Source organism: Trachypithecus francoisi, unplaced genomic scaffold (assembly GCF_009764315.1).
Source record: "Trachypithecus francoisi isolate TF-2019V2 unplaced genomic scaffold, Tfra_2.0 Lachesis_group16, whole genome shotgun sequence".
Taxonomy (NCBI): domain Eukaryota; kingdom Metazoa; phylum Chordata; class Mammalia; order Primates; family Cercopithecidae; genus Trachypithecus; species Trachypithecus francoisi.
This window is the reverse complement of record NW_022681461.1, coordinates 29893299-29917695: the sequence shown is the minus strand read 5'-3', so window position 1 is coordinate 29917695 and position 24397 is coordinate 29893299. Positions and strand designations below refer to the sequence as shown.

General features: G+C 43.5%; 1 protein-coding gene across 2 annotated transcripts in view; it reads right to left on the bottom strand.

Annotated features, from left to right (window-relative positions):
• Nucleotides 1-2268, bottom strand: part of KANK1 (KN motif and ankyrin repeat domains 1) — a 240804-nt gene extending 238536 nt beyond the window's left edge. For both annotated transcript variants that reach the window (XM_033237175.1, XM_033237177.1), the window contains exon 1: nucleotides 2041-2268. The gene's annotated coding sequence lies outside the window, so the exon portion shown is untranslated. The remainder of the gene's footprint in view (nucleotides 1-2040) is intronic.
• Nucleotides 2269-24397: the final 22129 nt, after the last annotated feature.

Here is a 24397-nt window from a genome sequence, read left to right as displayed (position 1 = left end):
GCCCCCAACTAGATCCTTTTCCATCCTCCTCCTCCCACCTGGGCTAAAAAGTTAATGTATGCACACATTAACTCAGAACTATTTATGAACAGACACCGATACTCATGAAATGAAACTAGTCTTCAGTGTATCAATTCCAGTAGCCATTTGCCTGTGGTTTTTTGGTTTCTTTCCTTGGGGCCAGTTTGGACATTTTAAAAAATTATTTTTAAGCCTACAGTCTTTTTTTCCTACTAACATTCCCTGCCGAGCGTGCACACACACACACACACACACACCCAGAACTCACTTTTGCTGAGGCAGAACCTCGACTAGAGTGATTTATGGACTAGGCAAGTCTAGAGTCCAGAAAGCATCCCTGTGCCCTAAGGGGATAAAATGTATTCCCAATTTGTGTATCTCTAAAGAAGGCAATTATTCCTTTACTGGAAACTTCTCTTCCATCCTTATTCATTTTAACCTCCCCATAGGACAGTCAATACTTTATTTTTCTTCCATTGCTTCAGCAGCACCTTTCCCCAAACCTAGTAACAGAAAAAGGACCGAAGTTAATAACCTCTCAGTTTTCTCACTCAACCTCTATCTTGGAAAAACTTTCTAAGTAGCTGCCTTAAAATGAGGGAGAAGGGCTGGGAGATGAAAGAATGACTGCTAATCGATATAGGGTTTCTTTTTGGGGACAACGAAACGCAATTAGATAGCAGTGATGATTTCATAACTTTATGGATATATTAAAAACCACTGAATTTTACACTTTAAAAGAGTAAATTTTTATGTTTATTACACTTCAACTTTTTAAATAAAACGTGGCACTTCTCAACATTTTAGTAGAGAAAGTTGGATGAAAAGAGAAATTGGCAGATGAATAGCTACTTAGCTGTTACACCACCTAAAAATGAACTTGAATAAATTCAGGAATCCAAAATAAGAAAATAGAAACTAATTTCCATTCAACTCCAGAGGTGGGGGGCAATGAAGGTGAGGAAAGGAATTGCACGATTATAGATCTGGATGATTAAGCTTCCTTATTAGTCTCGGGTATCAGGGTCTAATAGAATCCATTATTTAATAAGATGGGCTGACCCTCCGTAGAGGCCATGTGCAGAAAGCGAGCGCTGGGGGACGCCATAAATTGTTGTTAACGCTAACACGGCCAAGGCCTTCACTAGGTCATGCTCGTGCAGCACGGCTCGTGCTGACCTGCAAGAGCCACCAAGAACAGTTGCTTCTGAAAGTTCCATGGGACCCAGGTGAAGAAGACGAATGGTCAAGGGGCAGTGGCTGCTGCGAGTGCCACTGTGTGTTGGCAAAAGCGGCATACAAAACGGGACATTCAGGGGCAAGCCCGCTTAAGGGCCCCTGCACCTTCCTTCGACCTGGAACCGCGGGTCCTCCGAAACCCACGCTGTCCTCGCCCGGCTGGGCTGCCCCCAGAGGCCCTGAGCGCCGCAGCGCCCACACACACCCCTCCCCCACCTCCCCGCCCTCCAACCCTGGCCGGAGCCATCTCGGAGTTGGCGGAGGGCGACCTGGAGACACCTGCCCCTCTGGGGCCGAGGATAAAGGGGTCTTGACCGCCACTCCCTCCTGCAGAGCACAGCACCGAACTTCACGGAGAGCCGCTTCAGAGAGGGTCCCCCATTCCACCCTGGGCTAGGGAACGGCCCAGAGGCATCCAAAGGCCAGAGCTCCAGGCCGGGGGCGGGCAGGCGGCCGCACATTCCCGCCGGCCGGCCCAGTCCGAACTTTCTCGCTGCTCTGTGCCCAGCGCGCCTCTCCGTCTTCCAGACCGGCCGAGCTCCGCCGCTGCACAGCGCGCCAAACTCCGACGGCCGCGGGGCCGACGCCACCTCTCGGACCCCTCACTAGGACCGCCCCGAGGCCGCCGGGTTCACCCGGGCGAGCGGGAGCCCGCTACCCTCCGCCACCGCCACGGCCACCATGCGACCCCAGCGCGCGCCAAGTTGGCTCGGCGCGGGGGGCAGCCTGAGGCAGCGGTAGGCACCTGGCGCTCCGGGGCAACCCCTCCGCGTCACTCACCTTCAGCCGCTCTTCCCAACCTGCCGGTCGTTCGCTCGCTCCGCCGCGGACCCGGAGCTCGGGGAGGGGCGGGGCGCAGGGGGCGGAGTCGGCCCCGGCGGGCAAGCGCCAGAATTAAACCCTGAATCGCACAGGAGCCGCCGGGCTCTGCGGCCGCCGCCTGGGCGGGGAAGCTGGGGCAGACCAGCAAGCCTCTCACCCGGGGTGGGAGACAGCTGTGACTGTGGCTGCACTCCGAAGCAGCGCGTGAGAACGGCGCGGCCGGTGAAGCCCTGACTGCTCCCTCAGTCTCGAGGACGCCCGGCTCTCCGCTGCGCGCTCTTTGTACCGCGGAGCCGGCAGCGGGCGGATCTCTGCGCCTGCGCGCCGCTGCAACTCCACCGGGCCCACGAGGCACCTTCGTGCACCTTCGCTGCCTCGCATGGCCCGCGGGCCTTGCCGCGGCGAGAACTAAGCAGAAGAGCTTCCTCCACCCCGGCTTGCTCCTTCTACCAACCCGTATTTACCACCTCCATCCTCGCACACACACCCGCAAGGGGAAAAGAAATCAACCCCACCGTGAGAGGGTGCGGTCCTCCCATCTCCGACTGGGGCGGGGCGGGGGGTCCTGGCAACGAGGATGGCCTGCTCGATGTCCACCCCAGCGCGTTTGTACCGCCCTTCCTTCCACGCCGCCAAGAAGTTTGCTGACCGCGGATGAGAGAGGGACTGGAGCGTACAGAGCTGTTTCCCACAGGTGCCTCATCAGCGGCCAGAAACCTCCCGCCTACAAGGGCACCTCCCTTGTGACCTCCGTGCATTCGCCCTGGCTCGGCGGCAGGACAGAGTCGTCGGCGGAAAGGGGAGGATGCGTGTTCAGAAGGTTCCAGGTGTCTGGGGACTCCATAGAACACCCAATGCCTGCCTCGGGGACTCAGGATTGAACTGGCTTCCTAGTTCAGTCCTAAATACGCGATTTGGAGCAATCCAGTAGGTACAAGAGAAATTAGTAGGGATTGAGAAGTTGTAACTTTAGTCTTTCAAATTGAAGGTAGCTAGAATAAACAAGAAGAGCTTGGGAACAGAAGGAACGACTTTATAAAAACCAGGTATTACTTAAAAAACAATGTCAACTCTTCAATCAACTGATTTTCTTAAGGGGGAGAGTCCTCCCCCCACCCCCAAGCTCTCTAGCACCGCACACATCCAGCAGGGCGTTGCATGCGCTTAGCCTTTTTTTGTAAGTGTGCAAGTGAAGAGCCATCAAACTTCACAAGGCGACATGCTTGCCTCTGGGGAGAAGACGCTGCTTCCCCACAGTTCACAGCGAAGCACACCTGCATATTCCTGAACTTGATGGCTCCTGACTGTTTAGGGAATAGGTAAAGGGCAGCTGGAAGAGATGTGAAGGCAGGAAACCTCATTTTGAATCTCAGCCCCTTTGCCAGCTCACTGGGTGGCAGTAAGCAAACTCTTTCCTCCTCCTGGGCCTTTTTCAGCTGTAGAATAGGGCATTGGATGCAGTAAATATTTTCTAAAATCCCCCCCCACCACTCCGCCCCAAATGTCTACTATTCTATGAAAAGGAGAATTATTTCCATGGTGATAAGGGATGAGATATCAGAGGCAGGAGGACTCCTGCATTTAAAAAGTACTCGTGGGCCAGGTGTGGCGGCTCAGGCCTATAATCCTCGCACTTTGGGAGGCAGAGGCAGGTGGATCACTTGACTCCAGGAGGACAATACGGTGAAATCCCGTTTCCACCTAAAAAAAAAAAATTAGCTGGGAGTGATGGCGTGGGCCTTTAGTCCCAGCTACCCTGGAGGCTAAGGTGGGAGGATCACCTGAGCCCTGGAGGTCGAGCCACTGCCCTGTAGCCCAGGCGACAGAGTGTAACCCTGTCTCAAAAATAAATAGTGCCCTCGACTGGGTGCGGTGGCGCACACCTATAATCCCAGCACTTTGTGAGGCCAAGATGGGCGGCAGATCACTTGAGGCCAGGAGTTCAACACCAGCCTGACCAACATGGTGAAACCCCATGTCTACTGAAAATACAAAAAATTCGCTGGGCATGGTGACGCTCACCTGTAATCCCAACTACTCAGGAGGCTGAGGCAGGAGAATCCTTGAACCCGGGAGGCGGAGGTTGCAGTGAGCCAAGATCGTGCTACTGCACTTCAGCCTGGGTGACAGAGTGTGTCTCTTGTCTTAAAAAAACAAAAACAAACACAACAACAACAGAAAAAACCAAACTCCCCAGAATTCCCAGACTTCATCTCTCCTTTATTTCTCCTTCTTTGCATTTAGTCAGTAAACGTTGATAGGCCCTCAAGAGTAAGCAAAACTAATCAGTCAAAAGTATGGCAGATTCTGAATTTTTAGTGGATTTATACTTGAAATTTCGTTTTTAATTTAGTCATTTTATTGACATACAACTCACATGCCATACAATTTACTCCTAAAATATATAATTCAGTGGTTTTGAATTTATTCCCAAAGTCACGCAACCACCACCACTAATTCCAGAACATTGGCATCCCAGTAAGAAACCCCATACCCATTAGTTGCTCCCCATTCCTCCCTACTCGCAGCCGCTGGCTACCACTAATTTACTTTCTGTCTCTATGGATTTGCTGATTCTGGACGTTGCATATAACTAGGAACATAACAACATGCTACTTTTGGTCCGGCTTCTTTCACTTAAGGTAATAGTTGCAAGGCTCATCCATGCTGTAGTATGTTTCTGTACTTTCTTCCTCCCCCCACCCATTATATCATTTATTGATGATAGAATTATACTGGAAAACAGTCACAAAAGAACAATCTTTGAATAGAACTGTTTACTAAGTGAAACATTTCTTGAAATATAACATGCGAAAGATTGTCAAACATGTCAGCATAGAAGCCCTTGGATTTATACAAAGACTCTTGGCTGGGCGCTCGTGCCTGTAATCCCAGCATTTGGGGAGCCCAAAACAGGAGGATAGCTTGAGCCCAGGAATTTGATTGAGACCAGCCTGGGCAATAAAGTGAGACCTCATCTCTATTTTTAAAAATAAACAATTAAGAAAATTAAAATACTCTCAGCAGTAATTTTCACAAATTCCAATTGTGTGTGTGTGTGTGTGAATACCTGTATCTGGGAACAACGAACCATATTTTAGCTGGGCTTCTTGGAATAGATGTGCTTACACTGAGATGTATGAAAGAAAAGAATTATTTTTGGTCAATGGATAAGCCCTTAGCTATAAATGAAGGCAACAAATAGCTTCTAAATATCGAATGGTCTATTCAACACTATTTTTTTTTGTAAAGTTTGTGATTGGTCCTTGGTGCCTTGATTGATTTCTTCTCATTTTCAAGAAAAGACAGAGACTAGTATTGAAGACCTTGCGGGCAGACACCTTATTGAGGCCACTTTAACCAGTCAGTGAGTTGTTTGGTCCTCGTTGAAAGTTCTTGGCATGGATTTAAAACGGAACTTTTAAGAGTTTTAAAGTCCTAAGTTGAAACCAACTGTTTTGTGGTGGATGAACTTTTTAGAGATGGTGGTCTAGAATTTCATTTATATTTTCCAGCATTGCTCCAAATCCATTCTGAAGCATTTTGCTCAAGCTTGAAAGAACCAGAATTGTGTTTTTTTTTTTTCTTTTTTCTCAACTTTTATCTACACGAGATGTCTGAAGACTCAATGCATCAGAAAGTTTTGGCTGTCCCATTCTCAGTATAGCTTTGGAAGAAGAAAGTCGTTCAGTAACTGCTGGAGTACAGAAAGTAGTTTGTAACATTGGCCTCTCTTTTTATATAGTCATATGTTGTAATCTTTCCTTTTCCAATAATAGAACTTTCTGAAGGTTCCACTGTTGCTTTCCAATTTTCAGATTTTGAGAGGGCCTCATCTGTGCAAGTCCAGGGTATTGAAGCGCCATAGGAGGGAGAAAATCAGGGTATGGAAAAACTTCACTTGGCTCCTCTGTGAAAGATTCTACAACATTTTCTATTGTTTCTGGCTTTAAGTTTAGGTGCATCCTTTAAATATAATTGAGTAAAGTATCCTTTACCTTTTCATTTTCTGATAAATCACCTTTATCTGTTAAATTTCCTTCCACACTGCTGTTTCCATATTTCAGTTTCCAATTTGGAGCAAAGTTTCACTTGTTGTTTTCTGTAGCTGAACATGAATTAATATGGGACTTATTTTCATCCTTAAAAAGGTCTTAGGCCGGGCGCGGTGGCTCAAGCCTGTAATCCCAGCACTTTGGGAGGCCGAGACGGGCGGATCACGAGGTCAGGAGATCGAGACCATCCTGGCTAATACGGTGAAACCCCGTCTCTACTAAAAAATACAAAAAACTAGCCGGGCGACGAGGCGGGCGCCTGTAGTCCCAGCTACTTGGGAGGCTGAGACAGGAGAATGGCGTGAACCCGGGAGGCGGAGCTTGCAGTGAGCTGAAAGCCGGCCACTGCACTCCAGCCTGGGCGGCAGAGCAAGACTCCGTCTCAAAAAAAAAAAAAAAAAAAAAAAAAAAAGGTCTTCACCAGCATAGGACCAGCAGAGACCTAATGGCATCTGCAGTCCAGGGTAAGAACAAACTTGCTCATCAACTGAAGCACTTGTTAGTGAGTGGTTCAAAGTGAAGAGCCTTATGGAGTTACCAGTTACATTAAAGCCAGTTTCCGGCCGGGCGCGGTGGCTCAAGCCTGTAATCCCAGCACTTTGGGAGGCCGAGACGGGCGGATCACGAGGTCAGGAGATCGAGACCATCCTGGCTAACACGGTGAAACCCCGTCTCTACTAAAATATACAAAAAAATTAGCCGGGCGAGATGGCGGGCGCCTGTAGTCCCAGCTACTCGGGAGGCTGAGGCGAGAGAATGGCGTAAACCCGGGAGGCGGAGCTTGCAGTGAGCTGAGATCCGGCCACTGCCCTCCAGCCTGGGCGACAGAGCGAGACTCCGTCTCAAAAAAAATAAAAATAAAATAAATAAATAAATAAATAAAGCCAGTTTCCATTACAGATTTTTTGGAATTCCCGTTATCTATGAGATCTCTTTCAGTAAGAGGATAACTCCATAACTGACATGTTACTTGTTTATTATTATTGTTAATTTTGCTTCATGAGAGATATTTGGCACACATAGGTTACTGCCACAGTTGTCACTATTTTTTCTCCCCATTTTGTTGTAGCCCCGTCTGCAAGGATGGCAGTTGGTGGCAGCCTTGTCGGCAGTGGCGGATCTTCAAAGTCTGGGGGCTGGCAATAGTGGAACTGTGGCAGCAAGAATCGGGCCCAGGGATGCCAGCTTCAGCTTGAAGGAGTTAAAAATATACTACTCTAGCATATTGACCATTTTTAGTTAAAGGCACTTTAAAAACAGCAGGTGCAAGAAGATCACTCGGCCCTTCCTTCTGTTTCTTAAAAGCAGCAGATAAAATTCCCATGCAAAAGATGTTCTCTTTGTACCAGAAGGAAATGTTCTCATCATCAAGGAGGGAAAGAATCTGAGGGAAATATTACAAACAAACTTGTTAGACTAATCCTTGTCCTCTTCGCCACTTCTTCACCACTTAACTAGCAAGCCCCTTTTCCTTGTCATATTTTCATGATGTACTTCTCTTTGTCTAAATCAGTATATACATGTTCATCTCTAATTGCATCTTTGGGTCTTCATTTCCTTGTAAAGTCTCCTGTGCAGCAAAAAACTTGTATTAAACAAATTCGTATGTTTCTCCTATTGATCTATGTCAATTTAATTATCAGTCTTAGCCAAAAATCCCAAAAGGGTGCAGGTAAAAAATGCCTCCCCATCATTTTTTCTGGGGCTTTTTCTGATTTTAAGGTGTCTCAGGCCCATGTGTCCTTTCCGGAGTCCTCTTCCCTGGCCCCTGCTTCAAGTACAAGGCAAATGATTTAGCAGGAGCCCCCTCTGCAAGGATGGCAGTTGGTGGCAGCCTTGTCGGCAGTGGAGGACCTTCAAGGTCTGGGGGCTGGCAATAGCGGAACTGTGGTAGCAGGAATTGGGCCCAGGGATGCCAGCGTCAGCTGGGGCTGTGACTCCTGGGGTTTCAGTACATCTTTCCTTTTTATTGCTGGACAATATTCTATTGTATGGATGTATCACATTTTGTTTATCCATTCATCCTTTGATGGCCATTGGGGTTGTTCCACTTTGGGCTATTATTAGTAATGCTGCTATGAATATTCAAGTGCATGTTTTTGAATAAATGTGTTTTCCTCTCTCTTGGGTATATATCTAGGAATGGAATTTCTTGGTCATATGATAACTCTATGTTTAACTTTTTTTTTTTTTTTGAGACGGAGTCTCACTCTGTTGCCTAGGCTGGAGTGCAGTGGCATGATCTTGGCTCACCGCAAGCTCTGCCTCCCGGGTTCACGCCATTCTCCTGCCTCAGCCTCCCGAGTAGCTGGGACTATAGGTGCCCACCACCACGCCCGGCTACTTTTTTGTATTTTTAGTAGAGGCAGGGTTCCACTGTGCTAGCCAGGATGGTCTCGATCTCCTGACCTCGTGATCTGCCAGTCTTGGCCTCCCAAAGTGCTGGTATTACAGGCGTGAGCCACCGCGCCTGGCCGAGTCTATGTTTAACTTTTTGAGGAACTACCAAACTGTTTTCCAAAGTGGCTATACACTTTTAGATTCCCGTTAACAATGTATAAGGGTCCTAATTTATCCAAATCTTTGCCAACAGTTGTTGTTATCCTCTTTTTGATTATAGATATCCTAGTGGCTATGAAGTAGTATCTCAATGTGGCTTTAATTTGCTTTTCTCTAAGACTATGTTGAGAATTTGTATTGGCCATTTGTATATTTTCTTTGGAGAAATGTCCATTTATATCTTTTGTCTATTTTTAAATTATATGTCTTTTTATTGTTGAATTGTGAGAAGTCGTTCATATCTGACAAGTGATACTAGTCGTTTATCTGATATATGATTTAAAATATTTTCCTCCATTCTGTGAGTTGTGTTTTCACTTTTTTGATTAATGTCCTTTGAAACACAAATGTTTTTAACTTGATAGTCATGTATTTTTACGATATAATGTAAGCTAACTCATGTTTCTCAGACAATAAAAGTACTGCATGCTATTGTAACAAAAAACCTTTGAAAATATATTTTTAAAAGGATAAAAGGAAAAATAACAATTACTTATGGCTCCATCACCTAGATATAGCCACTGTTAAGATTACAGCAAATTTCCTACAGCAAATTTTTAAACACACATTACTTACTTGATATCACACCCAAGGAAAACATGTGGCCTTGTACTCTACACATGGGTCATAAGGAGGACTATCCTACTGACAGCATGCCCATGTTCAGAACCTTTTCCTCTCCCTTCTTTCTCATCAAATCTAATTTGTCTTGTGTCCATTGTCTCAGAATTCAGTTAAGCTAATCTAGTATTAATACTGAACATGACCACACGTTATACAAGCTTTGCAGTTAAAGAGCATCTGCCCTGGTTCTGAGTTTCACCCCATCAGCCCATTTGTGTAGTAGACCTTCATGTGGTGCATTTAGTTATCTGCTAAATACTTGGAGTTGTGTGCAAAAAGCAATAGCCAACTCTGGAATCTCCCTGAGCTTCAAGTTTCTTGTCTGTAAAATGGCTGTAATACTTACCCGTGCCTCTTTCATCAAGTTGCAGTAAGGATCAAACCTCTCAGAGTAAGTTGGATCAGAATGAGCCGTGGGTATGCCGCAGGTAGAAATCTCGTGCCCTGAGTTTCCCATCAGGGCCTAAGAGGGCATATGGCAGCAGGGAAACAAGTCAGGAGGGAGCAAGGAAGACACCCCAGTGAGAGATCCCCAAAGTCATACCAGACCTTTGGGACGGATAGAACTGGGGTAGTCCCTAGAAGTAATTTTCTTCTTTATACTCTTGTGTGTGTGTGTGTTGGGGTGGGGCATTAATACAGGGTCTCACTCTGTCTCCCAGGCTGGAGTGCAGTGACACAATCACGGCTCACTGCAGCCTTTACCTCCCAGGCTCAATTGATCCTCCTACCTGTGCTTCCCAAGTAGCTGGAACCATAGGCACACGCCACCATGCCTGGCTAATTTTTTGTATTTTTTGTGAAGACAGGTTTTGCCATGTTTCCCAGGCTGATCTCAAACTCTTGAGCTCAAGCAATCTGCCCACCTCAGCCTTCCAATTTATACTCTCCTTCATTTCATTTAAAAAATGGTTATATACTACAGTTATAATTAAGAGGTCTTTTGAAAGTTTTTGTCATTCTCAAATATTTTACTGAGCTGTGAGAGAAGGATTCTTGAACATTAAAGGGAAATCATGGTGGCAAGAGTGTGAGAGAGAGTGTGTGAGAGTGTGTGTGTGTGTGTGTGTGTGTGTGTGTGTAGAGTCACATGCACACCTGAAAACCAATGAGTCTCCCTCAGAGAACAGGTGAACTGGGGAGGGTGTGCACAGTGGGACAGCTGGATTTGCCACCTGCGGATCCTTCCCAACGCCAACCCCAGAGGCTTCAGATGTACTAAGGAAGGCTGCGTGTTCCCTCACCCTTGCCCACGGTCATACTGCCCTTAAGGAGTCTTCTTTCTTTTTTTTCTTTTCCTTTTTCTTTCTTTTTTTTTTTTTTTTGAGACTAAATGTTGAAGGAAAAGGCCTAATATATCACAACCTGCATATGATAGCCCCACACTTCTGATTCCTGGAAACAACTGTTTGAAAGGTAAAGGACATATTGATTCATTTGCTTTAGTCCCCTATTTTAAAAATCAAGTTACAGTTCAGTTTGCATTAAGCTGGAACCCTGTATGAATACATTTTCTATGTGGCTGATGGACATAATTCTAGTTTAGGAAATTGAGCTAAGAGTAATGTTCATTCATAATTATAATTATTATATCATTGTTACTATTATAAAATATTTATAGAGCATTCAAAATGTGTATGGCATTCTACTAGGATCCTAAGTAGAGGGATTATGTGTACAAACCTGTCCCTGCAGATCCACTTTATTTAGAACAATTATTTATTTATTTACCAAATATTTGTTGAAGGCCTGCTGTGCTGAAAGTGCTGGGTTAGGCTTCATAAAGGACAAAAATATGAATAATCCCAGGAAACTACCTGTCCTTTAAAGGCAGATAATATATGTACAAAAATAACTGTAATGCTATTAGACTTTGGCTTGAGAGACATGTAAAATGTTGTTATAACTAAAACAAGAATATAATTTTATTTCATTAATTAAATTATTTATTTATTTATTTTGAGACAGAGTCTTGCTCTGTTGCCTAGGCTGGAGTGCAATGGCATGATCTCAGCTCACTGCAACCTCTGCTTCTCGAGTTCAAGCAATTCTCCCACCTCAGCCTCCTGAGTAGCTGGGATTATAGGCATATGTGCCACCATGCCTGGCTAATTTTTGTATTTTTGGTAGTGATGGGATTTCACCCTGTTGGCCAGGCTGGTCTGGAACGCTTGGCCTCAATTGATTCACTCGCCTTGGCCTCCTAGAGTACTGGGATTACAGGTGTGAGCCATTGTACCTGGCCAAGAATATAATTTTAATAATCAATAATTCTTGTTGAGAGCTTACTTCCATGCTTGGCACTGTACTAAGTGTGTTCCCTGAACCAGCTTACTTCTCCTGTAAGGCAGTCATGATTATTATCTGCAGTTTGCAGAAAAGAAGAAGGGGGCTCACAGAGGTTCAAATAGCTGCAAGAAGCCACAGTGCCAAGTGGTGGAGGCAGAATTTGAACTCAGGTTGCTGGAGGCCAGAGCCAGAAGTCCACCCTGACCCCTTCCAGCTGGGACAGTGTATGCATTATGGTGTGTGTGTGTGTGTGTGTGTGTGTGTGGTGTGTGGTGTGTGTGTGTGTGTGTGTGGTGTGTGGTGTGTGTGTGTGTGTGTGTGTGTAACTATGCTAGTGATGATAACTTTACACTGAGTCACTGTCACTGAAGCTTTTCTTCCTCAGCAAGGAAACCCTGACCTGGTGACCTTTTGATCTTAACCTTATAGCACCATTCTCTAACCCAGCAGGTTTCAAACAACTGGGCTGTCATTTGAGCCTCAGAGCCTTTTCATCAAATAAACTTTAATGGGAGATAAAAATGAAGATTTTCTGAACGAAGCTGAATGGGGCTGGGGTGGGGTGGAGGGAGTCTTCCAAGGGAGGCAGGGCACTTGGGGGAGGAAAGGAGACTGCTCCACATGATCATCATAGCTGAAGCCAAATACACTGATGTCAATAGAACCTCATGGCCTGATGAAGTTTTAGAGTTAGTTATATTCAATGCTCCTTGATATATGAAGTGCAGCTCCCTTCAATGATGATTTTTTTTTTAATGTAGAAGATGGCATGCTTACCTAGTGGTCCTCAAAACTTTGTCAGGAAGATGGGTCAAGTCAAAAGTTGAGCACCAAAACCAGCCAGTCTGAAGAAACTGAGTTGGTGGCATGATGGCTCTCTGCTCATAGGATCTGGTTACATAAGAGCCTTTAAATGAAGGCTGTATTTGAATGAGACCTGGTATCTCTAACATAGTCCTGAATTTCAACAAAGAACGGTTAAGTCAACTTTTTTCTTCTAGCCATGATTGTAGAGTCTGACAAAGGATGGCCAGACGAGGGGAGGAGAATGCTGAAAGAGGAGGCAGAAACTCATAGTCTGGGGACAATGACTTTAGTGCAGGAGGACCCTCTCCGAAATTCTGCTTTGATAATTGGAGCCAAAGCAATTATTTATAAGATTTTTCCAAAGCTTTATTGTCTGCTGTCATTCCTGTATTTCTCTAGGAAACACACAGAATTCTAGAAAGTTATCATCTAAACAAGTAAGTTCACCTAGTTGCTTTGCACTCACTGTCTTAGGTTAGCCTTATATTTGCTCACTTGTTTAACAAATGCATATGTTCAATATTTGTTCACGGTCTATGTACTTTAGGAGGACTTGCCCTTTCTGTGTTATCTGTGTTTTATGTATCTAAGAGAGCTAGTCTATTTAACTTGCAGTACACTGCCCAGCTAATTTGCACTATTTTTATTGGGCCAGTTATTATTTTGAAAAACTGGAATTTAAATTCCAACAAAAGGGACTGTTTGAGATGGTATGACACATAGTAACGGGGCAGGATGCTATATAGCCAGTATAGATCCACTTCTGAGAAGGTTTCTTGGCTCTTCTAAGGAGACTTAGCAACTCACATGGTTGTTGGCAAAAGGCTTGTCATGTGGATTGATCCATAGCACTGCCCATGACATGGCAGCTGGTTTCCCCCAGAGCAAGTGGGGAGAGAGAGAAAGTTAGAATGACCAAGATGGTAGCTGCAATGTCTTTTATAATCTAATCTCAGAAGTGATATACCATTGTTTCTGCTATATTCTTTTTTTTTTTTTTTTTTTTTTTTGAGACAGTCTTACTCTGTCGCCCAGGCTGGAGTGCAGTGGCACAATCTTGGCTCACTGCAAGCTTCACCTCTCAGGTTCATGTCATTCTCCTGCCTCAGCCTCCCAAGTTGCTGGGACTATAGTCGCCCACCACCACGCCCGGCTAATTTTTTGTATTTTTAGTAGAGACAGGGTTTCACTGTGTTAGCCAGGATGGTCTCGATCTCCTGACCTCATGATCCACCCGCCTCGGCCTCCCAAAGTGCTGGGATTACAGGCGTGAGCCATCGCACTCGGCCGCTTCTGCTATATTCTAGCATCACACAGACCAAACCAGGTACAAAAGGAACTATTTGAGGTAGTGTGACACAGTAACAGGAGAATGCTACACAGCCGTATGAATGCTAAGAATCTTGTACCCTATTGGTACACATGAATAATTCTAAGAGGAAAAATCAGATATGAAGTAGCAGGTATATGCTGATAACAATTACATAAAAAATGAATGCTTGTAAACTACCAAGGATCAGTGGAGATCTTTAAATATCAAAAATGATAGAATTGGGCTTGAGTCCAATAAATTCTTTATATTCAAAAGTTTATTAAAACTTAAAATGTATGGCTGGGTGCGGGGGCTCACGCCTGTAATCCCAGCACTTTGGGAGGTCAAGGCAGGTGGATCATGAGATCAGGAGTTCAAGACCAGCCTGGCCAACATAGTGAAACCCCTTCTTACTAAAAATACAAAAATTAGTGAAGTGTAGTTATGTGCACCTATAATCTCAGCTACTCAGGAGGCTGAGGCAGCAGAATCCCTTGAACCTGGGAGGTGAAAGTTGTGGTGAGCCAAGATCACGCCATTGCACTCCAGCCTGGGCAACAGAACAAGACTCCATCTCAAAAGAAAAAAAATATGTATATAAACTCTTAGTATTTACTGCTACATAAACAAATTACCAGCCAGGTGCGGTGGCTCATGCCTGTAATCCCAGCACTTTGGGAGGCCAAGGCGGGCAGATCACCTGAGGTCAGGAGTTCGAGACCAGCCTGGCCAACCTGGTGTAACCCTGTCTCTACTAAAATACAAAAATTAGCCAGGTGTGGTGGTGTACACCTGTAATCCTAGCTACATGGGAGGCTGAGGCGGGAGAATTGCTTGAGCCTGGGAGGTGAGGTGGAGGTTGTAGTGAGCCGAGATTACCCTACTGCACTCTAGTCTGGGTAACAGAGCTAGACTCTATCTCCAAAAAAAAAAACAAAAAAAAAAAACCAAAACCAAAACAAATTACCCCAAAACTAGCAGCATGAGACTATAAATGTTTATCATTTCATATAGTTTCTGAGGGTCAGGAAACTGGAGCTGCTTCACTGGATGGTTCTGGCTCACAGTCTCTGGTAAGGTTGCAATCAGAATGTCATTGGGGGCTTGTGTCTGAAACCTTGACCAGGGCTGGTGGATCCACTTCTAAGAAGGCTTCTTGGCTCTTCTAAGGAGGCTCAGTAACTCACATGGTTGTTGGCAAAAGGTTTGTCATGTGAACTGTCATATGACATGGCAGCTGGTTTTCTCCAGAGCAAGTGGGGATAGAGAGAAAGACCAAAAGAATGACCAAGATGGTAGCTGCAATGTCTTTTATAACTGAATCTTAGAAGTGACATGCCATCACTTCTGCCATATTCTATGGTAGCACAAACCAATCCTGGTACAATAGGGGAAGGGACTGTACAAGGATGTGAATATTCAGAGACAGGGAGGCCGGCTACCAGGCCACAAATGTTTTTCTTTTCTTTTTTTCTTTTCTTTTTTTTTTTTTTTGAGATGGAGTTTCACTCTTGTAGCCCAGGCTGGAGTGCAATGGCACGATCTCAGCTCACCGCAAGCTCCGCCTCCTGAGTTCAAGCGATTCTCCTGCCTCAGCCTCCCGAGTAGCTGGGATTACAGGTAAGGGTCACTATGCCTGGCAAATTTTGTATTTTTAGTAGAGACGGGATTTCTCCATGTTGGTCAGGCTGGTCTTGAACTCCTGATCTCAGGTGATCCACCTACCTCGGCCTCCCAAAGGGCTGGGATTATAGGCATGAGCCACCACATCTGGCCACCATAACTATTAAAAACAATAAGATATCTTTTCTCAAAAGCATGTTTTGGTTATTAAATATATATTTCAAATACACATTTAAGTACATATTTCAAAATATTTAATCCTAAACTTTTCAAATAATAATTATAATGATATTTACTTAGTACTTTCTATATGCCAATCATTATGTTAAGCATGTGATGTGAGACTGTCTGTCACAGACAGCCTCACAGTTGTCCAGGCAACCCTCAACAGCTCTAAAGGATGCATTTATTAGTTGCCTCATTTTACAGAAAGGAAACTTGAAGCACAGAGAGGTTTAAGTAACCTGTCCAAGGACACATATCTAGTAAGTAAATCAGCATATAAACCCAGAGCTATCCACGTAAGTACCAACAGGATGGCTAAGCTATACTGATTCTCTCTAGTCAGTTTTGTGAAATAAATCTCTAAGTATCCATGCTTTACAAGTTAAGTACTATCATTCTATTCAAGTAGTTAAGGATTTCCTTACAGTCACAGAGTAAATAAACTAAGACTCAAAACTGGAAGTTAGGTTTGTGGAGTTCTTTGTCACAATTATGATGACAATAATGACTGACTTTTCTCCTACTACTCTCCTCTCCAGCCACGTTGCCTCCTGGCTGTTCCTGGAACACTCCAGGCATGTTCCCTGCATTAGTCTGTTTTCACGCTGTTGATAAAGACATACCCGAGATTGGGTAATTTACGAAAAAAAGAATTTCAGTAGACTTACAGTTCCATGTAGCCGGGGAGGCCTCAAAATCATGGCAGAAGGCAAGGAGGAGCAAGTCACGTCTTACTTGGATGGCACCAGGCAAAGAAAGAGCTTGTGCAGGGAGACTCTCGTTTTTAAAACCATCAGATCTTATGAGACTTATTCACTATCACAAGAACAGCATGGGAAAGACCCACCCCCATGATTCAATTACCTCCCACTGGGTTCCACCCACAAAATGTGGGAATTGTGGGAGTTACAATTCAAGATGAGATTTGGGTGGCGACACAGCCAAACCATATCACTCCTGCTTTAGGTGATTTGTGCTTGATGTTCTCCTTCTCTTGCCCCAAATCAGCATGCTCCTTCCTTCTCTCCTGTCCACAAACGTCACCTCCCCAGAGAGGCCCACTATCACCATGCTATTCCAAATTGCACTCCAGGCCGGGCGCAGTGGCTCACACCTATAATCCCAGCACTTTGAGGGGCCGAGGAGGGTGGATCACGAGGTCAAGAGATTGAGAGCATCCTGGTCAACATGGTGAAATCCCATCTCCACTAAAAAATACAAAAATTAGCTGGGCATGGTGACGTATGTCTGTAGTCTCAGCTACTCTGGAAGCTATTCTCCTGCCTCAGCCTCCAGAATTGCTTGAACCCAGGAGGCAGAGGCGGAGGTTTCAGTGAGTTGAGATCATGCCACTGCACACCAGCCTGGTGACAGAGTGAGACAATGTCTCAAAAAAAAAAATGCCCTCCAGGAGTGGGCATGGTGGTTTACATGTGTAATTCCAACACTTTGGGAGGCTGAGGCAGGAGGATCACTTGAGGCCAGGAGCTCAAGGCCAGCCTGGACAACATGGCAAGACCACATCTCTACAAAAAGATTAAAAATTAACTGGGCATGGTGACACATGCCTGTAGTCCTAGCTGCTTGGGAGACTGAGGCAGGAGGATCCCTTGAACCTAGGAGTTTGAGGCTACAGTGAGCCATGGTTGTACCACTGCACTCCAGTGTAGGCAACAGAATGAGACCCTGTCTCAAAAAGAAAAAAAAAAAGCCACTTTAGCCCTTCACATAGTCCTTCTTTCTCCTCTTCTTTTCTCACAGCACTTATTGCCATGTATATTCTAATTAATTCATTTATTTAGTGTGTTTATATTTGTTTTCCTATGTCAGAATATGAGCTCCACAAGAGCAGGAATTTTGCTGTGTTTTGTTTACTCATAGTCCCTGGCACTTACCACACTGTTTGGTATATAATATGTGCTCAACAATAAATATGTGTTGAATAAGCAATGAAGTAAACATAGGGGGCTTAACGTATTTTTGCCAATATCAGAGTTGCTCAGTTGAAACTTTAATTGTCAATTTATTTTCCAGCCATCTCTTTTTAAATTTGATAATGAAATTATCTAAAGATTTTGTCCAAATAGATCTTTCTGGAGATACTTTTTAAATGAACATTTTATGTTTACTGCTATGTTTCTCTATTATTATTATTATTATTGTTAGTTTGAGACAAGGTCTTGCTCTATTCTCAGGCTGGAGTGCAGTAGCACAATCATGGCTCACTGCAGCTTCAACCTCCTGGGCTTAAGCGATTCTTCCACCTCAGCCTCCAACTAACTGGGACAGCAGGCGTGCGCCACCATGCCTGGCTTATTTTTATTTTTATTTTTAGTAGGGATGAGGTCTCACTATGTTGCCCAGGATGGTCTTCAACTCCTGAGCTCGAGCAATCCTCCCACCTTGGCCTCCCAAAGTGCTGGGATTATAGGTGTGAACCGCCATGCCTGGCTATTTGTTTAACCAGTGGAGATGTATTAAAAATGTCTAGAAACAACTAAAACTCTAGAAGAAGATGTCTTTAACTTAGAAGTCAGAAAAACCTGGTCAGTATTGAAGTATTTCCGCTGCCCAAGTAATAGCCTATTTCTCCATACAGTGACCCTATAAAACCTGAACAAATATTTATCTTTAACGTCAAAAAAGTCAGTTAAGCAAATGACATTTCATAGTGAATGAAATGAAAGAACTTCCTTCCTTTATTTATTCTGGATGATCTGTACTTAGTATGGTTTTGTTCCCCCAGACATAGAGGTATTGTTTAATACAAGGTCAGCATTCAATCTAACTTTGCCATGCTCTACCTAGAACTGTTAACTATAATCTTGGTTATTTCAGAGTGCCAATTTATTAGTAAACAGTATTGTCAATAACAGTCTCACTGATACTATTATTTTTCTTCAAACCCCACGGAGCAGATAAAAAATAGTAATAATAGCTAAGCTTTATTAAATGCCTGCTAAGTGCTGGGCATCATACCTCTATTATCTCTAATAACTTTCACTAACCCTACAGGGTAGATACTGTAGTTGTGGGGCCCAGTGAAGTTAAGCAATCTGCTAAGATCAGGGTAGAGACTCAAACCAAGATTATCTCTGCCTGATTTTCAAATCTGGGCCAGTTTCAAGGTGCCACTCTCTGGCCCAAACTATCAGTCTAAGCAGAAGCCTTATCTGGTTATGTTTACTTAAGTTGCAGCAACCAAATACTGCATGAGATATACTTACACTAAAACATTATTCATTGTTTATCTGAAATTCAAATTTGACTGGATGCTCTGCATTTTTGTTTGCTAAATGTGGCAACTGTATGTGAAGGGACCTTGGAGATCATTGAGTTTAGTGGTTCTTGGTGGTTATTAGCCAGGGGCACTTGGCAAAATAGATCAGAAGGGCCTTTCCAAAATACACATGTAGGCTGTACCCCAAACTGCATAAGGATTTCAGAGTGTATTTATTGAGTACCTTCCCCACACCAAGTACTTTTCCAGGCTTTGGAAACACAGCAAGAAACACAAAAAAATTCTACCTTTGGGGATTTTCCAGGTGATTCCAAAACTCCTCCCAGTTAAGAAATAATGGATCAAGCATCCTCATTTTACAGATCGAGGAAACTGAGGCCCAGCATGGTGCCATGATGACTCCAGATCACTGAGGTACTAGGTGAAGTCTCCTAACTTCTAGCCCAGTACTTTATTTTTTAACTATCTCTCCACTGACTATAAGTCTTGAACTTTCCACATTATGCGCCTAATATTCCATTATCCCTAAAATTACAATATTTGGTTTGTAAAATACAGACCCAAAAGCTATGTCATTCTTAGAATAATAAACAACACTGCTTGAGATTATACATGATAACAGGCAGCAGTAAGAATGAATCCTGACCCCAAATGAAAGTGGCAGTCATTATTGACACTTCACTCTTACAAGACAGTCACAGTTTACACTGTCTGTATGCAGCATTTTTTATTTACATTGGCTGATTCATTCCCCCGGTAACCCTGTGAATGAGACAGGAAGGATGTTATCGTAACTGCTCCTTTGCAGTTGAGGTAACTGAGATGAGTTGATGTGTTCAAGTTCAAGCAACTCATAAATGGCAGAAACAAGGTTCAAATCCAGATTTTCTGTCTCCAAGTTAGAATAAAATAATCTGAGGACGAATGAAAATTTTGGCTTGTTTTTTGTCTTTTTTTCCAGCTTGAATGAGCAACAAAGTGTTGAACACAGAGGTGGAAGAAATTTGCTGTTACTTGTTAGACTGTAATATCCCTGCTGACTCCAAAGCCTTTCCTTCTCCAGAAGCTCCTTCTCTCCTCTTGAGCCACACATTCCCACCACACTGGATATTTTGTGAGGCTAGACCACTGATTGCAGCAAAAACCTCAGCCTTAGTCAGAATGCATACACATTACCCAAGAACCACACCCCAACATGCTCCCATATTTGTACGGATTCATGGAGTAGATAAACCAGTTAATAATAAGTTTGTGTGCAGTTACAGCACAGCAGTAGAGTAGTGCTGACCCTCTCCTCATAGAATGAATATGGACCAAAGAACAAGAAACCTAGAAATGAGAGCTGGGGAAGGTGGGACCTATGTTGAACAGGAAAGGTGTTTACTTCTTGTCGAATTTTCACATAACCCCAAGGCAGACATACACTTTCTTAGGGAGTGAAACACAAATTCCACAAGAATTTTAAAGAGAAAACTGGAAAGAGCTGCGGATGCTGTGTCTTAGACTCTTGTGGGTACCAGGCTCCCTTCTGCAGTAAGAGATCACTGACAGAGGATTTGGGAAGCCCAACTCTAACCCACCTCCATCATTTGTGGTCTGAGCAGACATGCCTAGAATAATTTGCCCAGGTGCCACCATTAGGTACTACAATCCACACTTCATGCTGCTATTTTCTAGTTATCTACCACTCCCAATAGGACAGCTGCTCAATGACCTCTAGTGACCTATTGATGACCCATTGATTTTAACAACGGCATTAGAACTTAGAACAAAGTTCTAATTACCCCAGGCCCCAGGAGCCAAGTCAATCCCAAGTAACTTGTACAGACTCCCTACACTAAACAAATACATTTTAGGTACTGATACCAAACTTACGATGAGGTTATGATATCCCAATGAACCCACTGTAAATGGAAAACATTGTGAGTTGAAAATGCACTTACATCTAACCTATCAAACATCATAGCTTAGCCTAGCCTACCTGCTCAGAACATTTACATTTACATCAGCCTACAGTTGGGAAGAATCATCAACACAAATCTATTTTATAATAAAGTGTTGGATTTCTAATGTAGTTTATTGAATGCTGTACTGAAAGCGAAAAACAGAATGGTTATAGAGGTACTTGCAGTATGGTTTCTACTGAACACGTACGACTTTCACACCATCATACATTTGAAAAACCAGAAGCCAAACCATCATAAGTTGGGAACTGTCTGTATTTGCAGGAGCAGTCTTCTAAGCTGTTCTCTATGCCTACAGCTCTCCTCCTCAACCATCTTGTATATACCCACTGGCTGAATTTCCTAAAAGACCACTTTCACCATATCTTTCTTTCACATAAAAATGAAATCCATCCATGGCACTGCCTTAAAAAAAAAAAAACAATGTTTATTCACCTGATCATCCCCATTCAAATACATCTCTTAGGTAAGGATCAAGTGAGAAAAATGTGTGTGAGGCCGGGTGTGGTGGCTCATGCCTGTAATCCCAGCACTTTGGTAGGCTGAAGTGGGTGGATTGCCTGAGGCCAGGAGTTCGAGACCAGCTTGGCCAACATGGTGAAACCCCCATCTCTACTAAACATATGAAAATTAGCCAGGCATGGTGGCAGGCTCCTGTAATCTCAGCTACTCAGGAGGCAAAGACAGGAGAATCGCTTGAACCCAGGAGGCGGAGGTTGCAGTGAGCTGAGATTGCGCCATTGCACTCCAGCCTGGGTGATGAGAAACTGTGCCTCAAAAAAAAGGAAAGAAAAATGTGTATGAAAATAAGAGAGTATAGCATGTTGCATTTATATAGCATTTCAGAGCTTTTGAAGTGCTATATTAATCTGTTCTCATGCTGCTGTGAAGAAATACCTGAGACTAGGTAATTTATAAAGGAAAGAATTTTAATTGACTCACCGTTCCACAGGGCTAGGGAGGCCTCAGGAAACTTACAATCATGGTGGAAGGGAAAGCATACACATCCTTTTTCACATGACAGCAGGAAGGAGAATAAACACCAAGCGAAGGGGGAAGCCCCTTAAAGAACCATCAGATCTCCTGAGAATGAACTCACTATGATGAGAACAGCACCAGGGAAACCGCCTCCATGATTCAATTATCTCCACCCGGTCCCACCCTTGACACATGGGGATTCTTACAATTCAAGGTGAGATTTGGGTGGGGACACAGAGCTAAACCATATCAAAGCATTTTGTATGTCTTACTTGATTTCAAGAAATCGGAGAAGACATGTTTATGTTACTTTTTGCATATATACATTTTGTCTCAATAAAGTGGGATGTTAACTTCCAGGTCTTACTTTTTTGTGGGTTGGCTGATATAAAATGTAAAATTTCATATTAAATTACATTAAATATCATTACCATATCATATTAAATATCAATAAAGCAGATGACTCATCTAGTTTTTTACTGCAAGAAGACATAAAAATTAGACTTTTGCCATGATTAAACTGTATTTCTATTACGTTTAGAAGAGCTGAACAAAGTTGTAAGAACCACAGAAGTTTATGACTACTTCAGATCAGACAAAAATTGTTTATATAATTGGAGAGTCTTAAAATATGGAAAATATTCGAGGTTTTTGCTAGTTTTTTGTCTTTTTATAATGACAGAAATATAAGTTCAGAAAAAGGTATTATCTCTAGTTGGAAGACCACTGGAACACTGATTAAAAGCTTATGTTAGATTAATTTTTATTTGTAGAAGGCAGTACAGTGCATGGATTAAGAGTGTGGCCTCTGCAGCCAGTGTGCCTGCATCCAAATCCTGCCTCTGCTACTCACAGGCTATATGACCTTGGAGAAGTTATGTGACCTCTGTAGACTTCAGTTTCGTCATCTGTAAAATGAGAATAATAATAATATCTACACCATAAGGCAGTTGTGAAGATTAAATGAATTAATATTTGCATAATACATACTCAGCATAGGTCTGACACATAGTAAACATTTTGTAAGAGGTAATGGCAATGATGATGATGATGATGATGATGATGATTACTTGAAGAGGAAAGACAGGATCAAATTCAGGGTTACAAATTCAAATTCAGGTTACAAAATCAAATTCAGAGTTACAAGGACTTATCCAGGTTCTCCTATGTATCCTGGTTAAGCAATTTACTTTTGCAGGGCTGAATCTTCCTTTGTAAAATGGCATCTATGATCATATGTAATATAATCCTTTGATTACAACAGATCTGGAGATTTGCCTTCCTGTCTGATACTCAATTAATAAAGGTTCCAATTCTAATCCTTAGGGTCTGGTCAATAATTTTCGGAGTGAGGTGAGATTCATCCCATTGCAAGAGATGGAAAACATGAGTCAAACTGGCTGAAGACAATGGGAAACTTCTCAGCTTACGTAACTGAAAAAGTCTAGGGAAAGCTCTGACTTCAGGTTCAGCTTGATCAGAGCCTCAACCAGTGATCTCCAGACTCAGCTTCTCTTCAGCTTCTTTCCATCTCTCTCTCTCTTTTTTGAGACAAGTCTCGCTCTGTCACCCAGGCTGGAGTGTAGTGGCACGATCTTGGCTCACTGCAACCTCCACCTCCAGGGTTCAAGTTCTCCTGCCTCAGCCTCCCAAATAGCTGGGATTACAGGCATGCGCCACCACATCCAGCTAACTTGTATTTTCAGTAGAGATGAGGTTTCACCATGTTGGCCGGGCTGATCTCCAACTCCTGACCTCAAATGATCTGCCCACCTCAGCCTCTCAAGGTGCTGAGATTACAGGCGTGAGCCACTGTGCCCAGCCTATCTCTTTACTCAGCAGTTTTTGCTTTATTCTCAGGTTCTATGTAGCTCCAGACTCTTGTAATCATTATTGCAAACAGACCCAGACAAAAGGAACATGTGAATTTCCCTCAGTAACTCTGCCAAAGTTTCCTTGTACCTACAAATGGCACAAGAGATCTTTTTGAGATTACAGAAATATTAAAAAACCAGATTTTTGTGGTTACTTTGAAAATTTACTAAAAATCATTGAATTGTATACTTTAAATGGGTGAATTTTATGCTATGTGAATTATACCTCAACAAAGCCCTTAAAAACAGTTTCCTTGTATCACTCTGGCTCTGAGGGGTTCACATGCCCATTTCTCAATGGGTCACTATCTATCACTGGGTCAGAGGAATGTGATGCTCTGATTGGCCAGGACTGAATATCACACCCACTCCCTGAAGACGAGGATAAAGTCAGTTTCATCCAAAGCACAGTGACTGAGAGTGAGGGTGGAGGGTGGTTCCCTAGTCGAAAATCAGGTGAATGAATGTTGTTTCTTAAAGCCCAAGAACCAAAGTTGATCTAGGACTAGTCCAGGCTTCCAGGGCCTCTCTGAACTCAAATTTGGGCCTGGATAGGCCAAACCATTGATACATTTATGTCTTATGAAACCTAGCTTTTTTTTTTTTGCATTCTCCATGGAGGATGTCAAAACAAAGGTGGGATGATTCCCATGCTGGATTCTTATTCTTGGAAACATTGAGAGTAACTATCCCCAGATAAATCCAGAAAGTCCTTCTCTCTGTCTGGGTGCTGCCCAGTGCTCACTGGGGCCGTCGCAGGCCAT